The sequence below is a fragment of the Schistocerca cancellata genome, chromosome 4 (assembly GCF_023864275.1).
Source record: "Schistocerca cancellata isolate TAMUIC-IGC-003103 chromosome 4, iqSchCanc2.1, whole genome shotgun sequence".
Taxonomy (NCBI): domain Eukaryota; kingdom Metazoa; phylum Arthropoda; class Insecta; order Orthoptera; family Acrididae; genus Schistocerca; species Schistocerca cancellata.
The window spans coordinates 306617076-306628626 of NC_064629.1; positions in this window are offsets into that span (position 1 = coordinate 306617076).

Here is an 11551-nt window from a genome sequence, read left to right on the forward strand (position 1 = left end):
GATCGGAAGTAAGGATCCTACTACAAACATAGAACCAAATGCCTGTTCATGTGAATGTATGTTCCTTTATTGCTATTCGTAAAACGAACCCGATATAACGCAACCAGTCTGTAGAATTTAAGACTTGTTAATATTTTGTGTTTCTACTAAAAGGTAGAAGTTTTCTTTGAAGGACTGCATTGAAACTTAACAATTCTTGCAACACAAAGAGTGTTTAAAAAGTAAGCAGAAATTTATTATTTTGTTTGTTGTATTCGTCCAATTTGCACTACATTTTTGTTACTCTCTTCGTGAACGTGCCTCAAAAGTATGAGTCCAATGTTATGCATATTGGGTATTTACTCTGTTGTCAGCTGTCAGAAAGGTTACATGTGTTTTGGTAGCATCAACGATTATTTGTTTTGTATAAAAAGAAATTAGAGAATCTGTATTAAATTTTGTTATAAGAATGGAATAAAGTGTATGAAATTTTTAGAGATGGTAAATATTGTTTTTGGTGAGCCTGTTATGAGCAAACCAAGGGCTGACAAGTGGTATAAACATTTCAAAGCAGGCCTTAAAGGACAGCGGTTTTACTAACATGGATGAGATTAAAAATTCGCAGTTAAGAGACCTATAAACTATCCCGAAGAAACAGTTCCTAAAGTGTTTCGGGAATTGGAAAAAGCATTGGCATAAGTGTATAGTATGTAATGGGGAATATTTTGAAGAGGTTAAAATTTCTGTAGATTAACAAATAAAGTTCTTATCAAAAAATAAAAATTAATATGTGAGTGCACCTCGTATGTCAAGCTTTTTGCTTAGAAGTCCAGAATCGGCGTACATGTTTCGAAGGAAATTTCTGCAGTGATTAGAATAGCTATTGCGCACATGTTTTATGCAATATGTCTTAGAATCAGGTGAATAGCGACCGAGATACAGATTTAGTGTTCCATAAGCATCACAGGTTTTACGTGATTTTGAAACTGTCTATAACGATGGGTTTCCTCCCAAAATTATTAGTTTTCCTTCGTAGCGATTCCAGTAAACCATGCGGCTTATTTTTCCATTCCTTACTTATGCGTCCTATTAGGTGAGGCTGACGTTTGCATAAATTGCAGCCCTTTGATTGGGACTGGTAATATTAGCCAACAGTTCTTTTTGGGTCGCCTCTTTAATACACGCTGTAATAACATTAGAGACGATTGAACGCTCGTTACTCCCCAAATACCTCCTCTTCTTCGTATTCTGTACATTTTCTTGCGATGCTAGACGATTATCCATCACTTACGGATATCGAAGTACATCAGTAAGTATACAAAGTTAGCTCACTGACACTGACAACTAAGATCCCACGAACAGAAACGACGTATATCACTGCACGTCGATTTACACTACTAGACAGATAACGGGCTACAGATTTTGTGTACCCCTGTAGGGGGGTGGCAGCGTTCTTCCGGGAAAGGCCACTTCCCCCACCAAAATCGTCGCTCGCTCTTGAGTTTACATACACACTATAATGTCAAAACGTTCCTCCTAAAAACGAGAAAACAATTTTCTTTCTGTGCTCTGCCCAATGGCATTATCCTCATACACGGCGCAAATGCTTATGGCTGCCTCCGCTGTCGTCACCCCTCTACTGAACTCAAACGGAAGACTACGTCGGAAATGTTTCGATTTCTCCACTTGGCACTCCATTTTCTAGCGTCCACATCTCCATTCACTGGCTCCAAATGAAAAAGTGACAATATGTAAACTCACAAGGCAACAGTTACCACAAATAAAAAACGACAGTCGATGAATAAACCCATAGCAACCAGAATACCAACATGCAAAAAAAAAAATAAATAAAATAAAATGTTCAAATATGTGTGAAATCTTATGGGACTTAACTGCTAAGGTCATCAGTCCCTAAGCTTACACACTACTTAACCTAAATTGCCCTAAGAACAAACACACACACCAATGCTCGAGGGAGGACTCGAACCTCCGCCGGAACCAGCCGGGACCAGCCGTACAGTTCATGACTGCAGCGCGTAAGACCGCTCGGCTAATCCTGCGCGGCAACATGCAAAACAAAAACGCTACGAACTTATGCACGAACCTATCAAATTGTATAATTTGCCTCATTTCAGTTATTCAACAAAAGTAACTTGGTTACAGACACAGTTTCTTTCAAGGTGTGAAGAATGCACTTCTTACAGACTTCGTTGCTCATGTGCAAAAACTTGAAATCATTTAGAAATACTACATGTGAAAAGAAATCCATCAGCCAGATCTCTGTGAGCGCTTACAGTCGTTCAAAAAGAACACATCCGAAAGAAAATATGACTTTCTGGTATCAAAAGTCGTGTTTCTCCATGTAAAAAGGGGCTGTACAATAGTTTAGTTACCATTCGAATCTATTCAGATCGTGCGAAAGCCAGCTCTCTCTGTTCGTCCACGACATCCAGGACGCAGCAGATGTGGGGACGCAAAGTGATGCACTGTTCTTTAACTTCCAGAAGGAATTTGATACAATTCTACATGATGAAAATACGAGATTTGTGATTTAATTCAGAAGTTCCCAGCAAACAGAACACGGTATATCATTCTCAACGGAGAGAAATCTTCACAAGTAAAAGTAATTTCGAGCTGTCCCTTAGTGAATGTTATAGAACATCTACTGTTCACAATATACGTAAATAATCCAGCAGAAAACGCCGGAAGCTTCATGAACCTGTTAGGGGGTGATGGTGGTCTGAACAGAGTAGCCCGCCGGTGTGGCTGAGCGGTTCTAGGCGCTTCAGTCTGGAACCGCGCGACCGCTACGGTCGCAGGTTCGAATCCTGCCTCGAGCATGGATGTGTGTGATGTCCTTAGCTTAGTTAGGTTTAAGTAGTTCTAGGTTCTATGGGACTGATGACCTCAGATGTTAAGTCCGATAGTGCTCAGAGCCATTTGAACCATTTTTTGAACAGAGTGATTCATAAAGTTGCACACAAATTGAAGTAGCTAAAAGAAGATTCGAAATTCAACAACTTTGCAGCAGAAACTTACGGTACTGGGAGTAATCGTGATCCAGTGAAAGCTTCTGAATGTCAGGTACAACAAGGACAATCAATGCGCATGCGCCTTAAGTTGAGCAAACATAATGCACTGTTTATGTGCACTTACAGCTCACTGTCGTTCAAGAAGATGTAGATGCAGCTACAGAGAGTACCCGCACACGTTTCTGTGCAAGTATCTAACGTACTTGTACAGAGAAGTGTGCGGGTACTCTGTATAGCTGCTTCTACATCTTCTTGAACGACAGTGAGCTGTACGTGCACAGAAACAGTGCATTCTCAAAGTGCCAGGGGTAAAACACGGGGAGCGAAAGGCTATTTACAATTTTTACAGAAATCAGATGGCAGTTATGAGAGTCGAGGGGCATGAAAGGGAAGCAGTGGTTGGGAAGGGAGTGAGACAGGGTTGTAGCCTCTCCCCGATGTTATTCAATCTCTATATTGAGCAAGCAGTGAAGGAAACAAAAGAAAAGTTCGGAGTAGGCATTAAAATCCATGGAGAAGAAATAAAAACTTTGAAGTTCGCCGATGACATTGTAATTCTGTCAGAGACAGCTAAGGACTTAGCAGAGCAGCTGAACTGAATGATCAGTGTCTTGAAAGGAGGATATAAGATGAACATCAACAAAAGCAAAATAAGGATAATGGAATGTAGTCGAATTAAATCGGGCGATGCTGAGGGTATTAGATTAGGAAATGAGGCGCTTAAAGTAGTAAATGAGTTTTGCTATTTGGGGAACAAAATAAGTGATGATTGTCGAAGTAGAGAGGAAATAAAATGTAGAAGGAAAGCGTTTCTGAAGAAGAGAAATTTGTTAACATGGAATATACATTTAAGTGTCAGGAAGTCGTTTCTGAAAGTATTTGTATGGAGTGTGGCCGTTTATGGAAGTGAAACGTGGACGATAAATAGTTTGGACAAGAAGAGAATAGAAGCTTTTGAAATGTGGTGCTGCAGAAGAATGCTGAAGATTAGATGGGTAGATGACATAACTAATGAGGAGGTATTGAATAGAATTGGGGAGAAGAGGAGTTTGTGGCACAACTTGACTAGAAGAAGGGATCGGTTGGTCGGACATGTTCTGAGGCATCAAGGGATCACCAATTTAGTATTGGAGGGCGGCGCGAAGGGTAAAAATCGTAGAGGGAGACCAAGAGATACACTAAACAGATTCAGAAGGATGTAGGTTGCAGTAGGTACTGGGAGACAAAGAAACTTGCGTAGGATAGAGTAGCATGGAGAGCAGCATCAAACCAGTCTCTGGACTGAAGATCACAACAACAACAACAACATCTAACGCACGCAATGCCACACATCTCAGACGGTGGACTGTAAGGGAGCATTGTATCCTGATCGTTAAGGCAAGATTTTTTGTATCTATTATATATCTGATTATTACCTCATGGTATCGGTGCTAGTAACGTATAAAACAAGATGGTTGTCATATCAGTCGTAGCATGATGTGGCTCCGTGTTTAAGCATCGTCTTGTTAAGGGAAAAGTAATTACCGATTGTCAGTGTTTACTTTCGCAGACAGCAAAGGTGTCTTAACAATATAAAGTGCAAATACGCAGTATTTTTACTTCAATTTTTGAAATTTAATGGTCCGCTGCGTGCCTGGAGGCGCAGTCGCCCTCCAGTCGGCTGAGTGCATGTCGTGTTCCAGTGAAGCGTCAGGAGTCCGTACACATCGTCAGCTGAGCCAGGGTAGTGTGAGGCGCTGCGTCCAGCAGACACTTCACCTACCATGCCACCCGCTGTCTTCCCGCCAGCTGCAGCCACACCCGCTTCTGGCGACACTCCACGTCTGTATTTTAAATTACAAGGGAGTCATCAAATCTGTTAATAACGGGTTTCCATGAGTCAGGTATGTTGTAGAGCTGGGGTGCTCAATCATTTTAGGCTTGAGATCTACTATATGCAATTTAGTCCATTTTGATATCTACTGACTAAAAAATTCTCCCCTCTCACAGCAGCCCCTCTCGCAACGCGAGAATTAACCTCACCATCCAGGAGGAAAGATTGTTGCTTGTGGCCAGCGTTAAAGACGATGAAATGCAGATGGAGACAAAGTAGGCGGAGACGGTGTTGTCAGATTTACCGCCTACAAATACCGTGCGAAATACTCATTGTCAACAAACTGCTATTTTTCATGTAACCAGATTTCTTACAAAGGTTTGAAAGACCAACTCATAAAGCCATGGCGGTCTATGGGTTGAACACCTCTGTTGTAGATGGAGTGATCTGAGATCACTATGTGACCAAAAGTATCCGGACGCCCCCAAAAGCATACGTTTTTCATATTAGGTGCGTTGTGCTGCCACCTACTGCCAGGTACTCCATATCAGCGACCTCAGTAGTCATTAGACATCATTAGAGAGCTGAATGGGGCGCTCCGCGGAACTCACGGACTTCGAACGTAGTCAGGTGCCTGGCTACCACTTGTGTCATACGTCTGTCCGCGATATTTTCATACTCCTAAATATCCCTAGGTCCACTGTTTCCGATGTGATAGTGGAGTGGAAACGTGACGGGACACGTACAGCACAAAAGCATACAGGCCGACCACGTCTGTTGACTAGCAGAAACCGGCAACAGTTGAAGAGGGTAGTAATGTGTAATTGGTAGACATTTATCCATACCATCACACAGGAATTCAAAACTGCATCAGAATCCACTGCAAGTACTAAGACAGTTAGGCGGGAGGTGAGAAAACTTGGATTTCATGGTCGAGCGGCTGCTCATAAGCCACACATCACGCCGCTAAATGCCAAACGACGCCTCGCTTGGTGTAAGTAACGTAAACATTGGACGATTGAACAGTGGAAAAACGTTGTGTGGAGTGAAGAATCACGGTACACGATGTGGCGATCCGATGGCACGGTGTGGGTATGGCAAATGGCCGCTGAACGTCATCTGCAGCGTGCGTAGTGCCAACAGTCACATTCGGAGGCGGTGGTGTTATGGTGTGGTCGTGTTTTTCATGGAGAAGGCTTGCACCCCTTGTTGTTTTGCGTGGCACTATCAAAGCACAGGACAAACATTGACGTTTTAAGCACCTTCTTGCTTCCCACTGTCGGAGAGCAATTCGGAGATGGCGATTGCATCTTTTAACACTATCGAGCACCTGTTCATAATGCACAACTTGTGGCGGAGTGGTTACGCGACAATAACATCCCTGTAATGGACTGGCCTGCACAGAGTCCTGACCTGAATCCTACAGAACACCTTTGGGATGTTTTGGAACGCCAACTTCGTGCCAGGCGTCACCGACCGACAAGTCTGAAACCGCGTGACAGCTACGGTCGCAGGTTCGAATCCTGCCTCGGGCATGGATGTGTGTGATGTCCTTAGGTTAGTTAGGTTTAAGTAGCTCTAAGTTCTAGGGGACTGATGACCTTAGAAGTTAAGTCCCATAGTGCTCAGAGCCATTTGAACCACCGACCGACATCGATACTTCTCCTCACTGCAGCAGTCCGTGAAGAATGGGCTGCCATTTCCCAAGAAACCTTCCAGCACCTCATTGAACGTATGTCTGCGAGAGTGGAAGCTGTCGTCAAGGCTTAGGGTGGGTCAGCACGATACTGAATTCCAGCATTACCGATGGAGGGCGCCACGAACTTGTAAGTCATTTTCAGCCAGGTGGCCGGATACTTTTAATCATATAGTGTACATGGCTTTTCATACAACGTCCCTAACGTCCGAGGAGGTGGTGTTACGGTATGGAGGTGTTTTTCGTCGTTAGCATGTGATACCCTTACGGCGCTTAAGAAAACGCTAAATACGGAAGGATATGAACACATATTACAGCCCTGTGTACTGCGTACAGTAGAAAAACAATTTGGAGACGGTGGTTATTTGTATCAGATTGATAATACACCCTATCACGAAGCGGTATGTGCGAGGCAATGGTTTGTGGAGAATAAAATTCCTGAAACGGACTGCCTGCCCAGGATCCCGATCTGAACCCAATGGAACACATTTGGGATGAGATAGAACTTCGACTTCACTTAAGACCCCGCATCCAGCGTCATTACCTTCTCTGGCTTCGGTTCTTGACGGAGAATGGGTTTCCTCCACAGACATTCAGACACTTCATTGAATGTGTGTCCAGCAGAATTCAGGCCGTGATAATGGAAAAGTGTGGACACACAACATATTAATGTCGACTGACAGGTGTCCGGATACTTTTGATCAGATAGCGTACACAATAACAGCACCAGACTGAACTAAGTACCTAGCACACTATGACTTTGACACTTAAATGAACGCACAGAGTGACAAACGTACTGAAGAAACAGGGCCTCCTCAAAGCATATGCAATTCCGCAAACTTTCCAAACAAACTTATGCAGCCAATTATCAAGAGGGACCAATTCCAGGGATTAAGAATATACAAAGCTGAATGTCAAAGTTGTGATGCAGTTTACATAGGAATGACTTGCAGGCATTTTGAAACACGTTACAAAGAATATATCAGGTGTTAGAAGTATCCGCATTCGCAGAGCACATAAGGCAGCATAATAATGATCCTACCAATCTAGGACAAGAGGTCAGGATAAATAATCACAACATATGCTTTATCCCAGTGCGGAAAACTACCACAACCAGAAAGCCACTGCAGAGAAGAAACAGGTGATGCAACCTCAGGCATATTAACACAAACTCAAGGTAAAAAGAAACAATATCCATATAAGTACTTAACTACACTAAAACAAATGCAAATTCTCTCTCTGTCACACACACACACACACACACACACACACACACACACACACACACACACACACATACATACACACACACATAACAGACAACACAGATAACACAAACACATATTCCACATTGGGCAATTGGCAATAACATTCATCAGTTGGCATCAACATCCAAAACATAACATTAAGCCAATGTATATTGCTTTCCTAGTGGTGCGCAAAGGAAAATTTGAATGGTAGTAAGAAGAAGAACAGCTGCAAAACTTAACGAGCACACATGTAGTGCAGCAGCATATACAAAATTTGTAAGTAGAAATTTAAACTATTGTTACGTAACTGAAAATCAGAAAGTGCCCGAACTGTTTATAAACTCAATGTACAATCTCCAATAACCAAAACAAAATACTATAAACACAAATATACAGGGTGGTCCATTGATAGTGACCGGGCCAAATATCTCACGAAATAAACATCAAATGAAAAAAACTACAAAGAACGAAACTCGTCTAGCTTGACGGGGAAACCAGATGGCTCTATGATTGTCCCGCTAGATGGCGCTGCCATAGGTCAAACGGATATCAACTGCGTTTTTTTCAATAGGATCCCCCATTTTTTATTACATATTCGTGTAGTACGTAAAGAAGTATGAATGTTTTAGTTGGACCACTTTTTTCGCTTTGTGATAGGTGGCGCTGTAATAGTCGCAAACGTGGTCTCAGGCAACATTCCGCCAGTGCGGACGGTATTTGCTTCGTGATACATTATCCGTGTTAAAATAGGCCGTTTACCAATTGCGGAAAAGGTCGATATCGTGTTGATGTATTGCTATTGTGATCAAAATGCCCAACGGGCGTGTGCTATGTATACTGCCCGGTATCCTGGACATCATCCAAGTGTCCGGACCGTTCGCCGGAAAGGAACAGGAAGTGTTCAGACACATGTGAAACGTTAACCACGACCCGCAACAAATGATGATGCCCAAGTAGGTGTTTTAGCTGCTGTCGCAGCTAATCCGCACACCAGTAGCAGACAAATTGCGCGAGAATCGGGAATCTGAAAAACGTCGGTGTTGAGAATGCTACATCAACATCGATTGCAACCGTACCATATTTCCATGCACCAGGAATTGCATGGCGACTTTGAACGTCGTGTACAGTTCTGCCACTGGGCACAAGAGAAATTACGGGACGATGACAGATTTTTTGCACGCGTTCTATTTAGCGAAGAAGCGTCATTCACCAACAGCGGTAGCGTAAACCGGCATAATATGCACTATTGGGCAACGGAAAATCCATGATGGCTGCGACATCAGCGACCTTGGCGGGTAATGGGTGGTGCGGCATTATGGGAGGAAGGATAATTGGCCCCCATTTTATCGATGGCAATCTAAATGGTACAATGTATGCTGATTTCCTACGTAATGTTCTACAGATGTTACTACAAGATGTTTCACTGCATGACAGAATGGCGATGTACTTCTAACATTATGGATGTCCGGCACATAGCTCGCGTGCGGTTGAAGCGGTATTGAATAGCATATTTCATGACAGGTGGATTGGTCGTCGAAGCACCATACCATGGCCCGCACGTTCACCGGGTCAGACGTCCCCGGATTTCTTTCTGTGGGGAAAGTTGAAGATATTTGCTATCGTGATCCACCGACAACGCCTGACAACATGCGTCAGCGCATTGTCGATGCATGTGCGAACATTACGGAAGGGGAACTACTCGCTGTTAAGAGGAATTTCGTTACACGTATAGCCAAATGCATTGAGTTTGACGGACATCATTTTGAGCATTTATTGCATTAATGTGGTATTTACAGGTTATCACGCTGTAACAGCATGCGTTCTCAGAAATGATAAGTTCGCAAAGGTACATGTATCACATTGGAACAACCGAAATAAAACGTTCAAACGTACCTACGTTCTGTATTTTAATTAAGAAAACCTACCTCTTACCAACTGTTCGTCTAAAATTGTGAGCCATATATTTGTGACTATTACAACGCCATCTACCACAAAGCGAAAAAAGTGGCCCAACTAAAACATTCATATTTCTTTACGTACTACACGAATATGTAATAAAAAATGGGGGTTCCTATTTTAAAAAACGCAGTTGATATCCATTTTACCTATGGCAGCGCCATCTAGCGGGCCACCCACAGCGCCATCTGGTTTCCCCCCTCAAGCTAGACAAGTTTCGTTCTTTGTAGTTTTTTCGTTTGACGCTTATTTCGTGAGATATTTGGCCCGGTCACGATCAATGGACCACCCTGTATATGTATTTCAGCTCACTGCTTATGCTGTTTAAATAATAAATCCGAAGCACGTGTGGCACAAAAAATTCGTTTTATTCAGTTGTAATTAGACAGATCTAAAGTGTATCTACTGTATCTACGATAAAATTTAATAGGTTACCTTTCATACTTACGTTTCATATCATTGCAAATACTAGTCATGATCAATTGACGACAGAGATTTAACTGCATAATGATTGTACGACAATTCTCTTACAAACATCACTTACTTCTGAGGAACAATGGTTGTCTGATACTCCTAGCTGTAAACTCACGAGCGATCAATTCTATTGGTGGGGAAGCGGCTTTAACCGGAAGAACCCTGCAGATGGCCTGCAGTGGCACCCAAAATCAGTGTACTCTTTCACCGTCTAGTGGTATAGTTCAGCGTGCAGTGATTTACGTTGATTCTGTTCGTAGGATTTTAGTTACCAGTGTCAGTCAGTTTACTTGGTATACATGTTAGTATACTTAGTTATCCAGAAGTGATGGCTAAGAATACTACATCGCAAAAAAAGAAAGTGTAGAATACGAAGAGGAGGCTTTTGCACAGTAACGACAGTTCGGTCGAATTTAATATAATTATAGCTTGTGCTAAAGGGGCGTTCCGAAAAGAGCTGTTGGCTAATATTGTCAATCCCCACCAAGGGGCTGCCTCACCACAATAGGGCGCATCAGAAAGAAACGTAATAATAGACCACATGGTTTACCGAAATCGTCGCAAAAGAAAAATAATTTTGGGAGGAAACCCATCGTTATAGACAGTTTTCGAAACAGGTCATTCGGCAAACTATAGAGCACTTTTAATTAAATCAAAAAAATGGTTGTTACATTACAGATCTTACTTACTGCTGTAAAAAAGATCCATTTTCTTTGGCAGAAAGATGATCTACACATGACACCGCGAGAAATGCGATTACCAGCAAGAGATCTGAAGGTAAAAGATTCTGGTAGAGAGATCGGATATAACTGACTGGAGATTTAAACACTTGATCCAGGTAAGGAAATTAAGGTAGCCGATAAGTGACGGCCGGGGTGGCCGAGCGGTTCTAGGCGCTACAGCCCGGAACCGCGTGACCGCTACGGTCGCAGGTTCGAATCCTGCCTCGGGCATGGATGTGTGTGATGTCCTTAGGTTAGTTAGGTTTAAGTAGTTCTAAGTTCTAGGGGATTGATGACCTCAGAAGTTGAGTCCCATAGTGCTCAGAGCCATTTGAACCATTTTTGAGCCGGTCAGTAAGTTCTCTTATACTGACGAAACTTGGGTGGACAACAACGTTACTTACAGAAAATGTTTCTAGGGTTCTGGTGTTGATGCATCAAGGACAATGTTAGTGGAAGCAACAAAATTATTTGGGTCAAAAAAATGGTTCAAATGCCTCTGAGCACTATGGGACTTAACATCTGAGGTCATTAGTCCCCTAGACTTAGAACTACTTAAACCTAAGGACATCACACACATCCATGCCCAAGGCAGGATTCGAACCTGCGACCGTAGCGGCAGCGTGGTT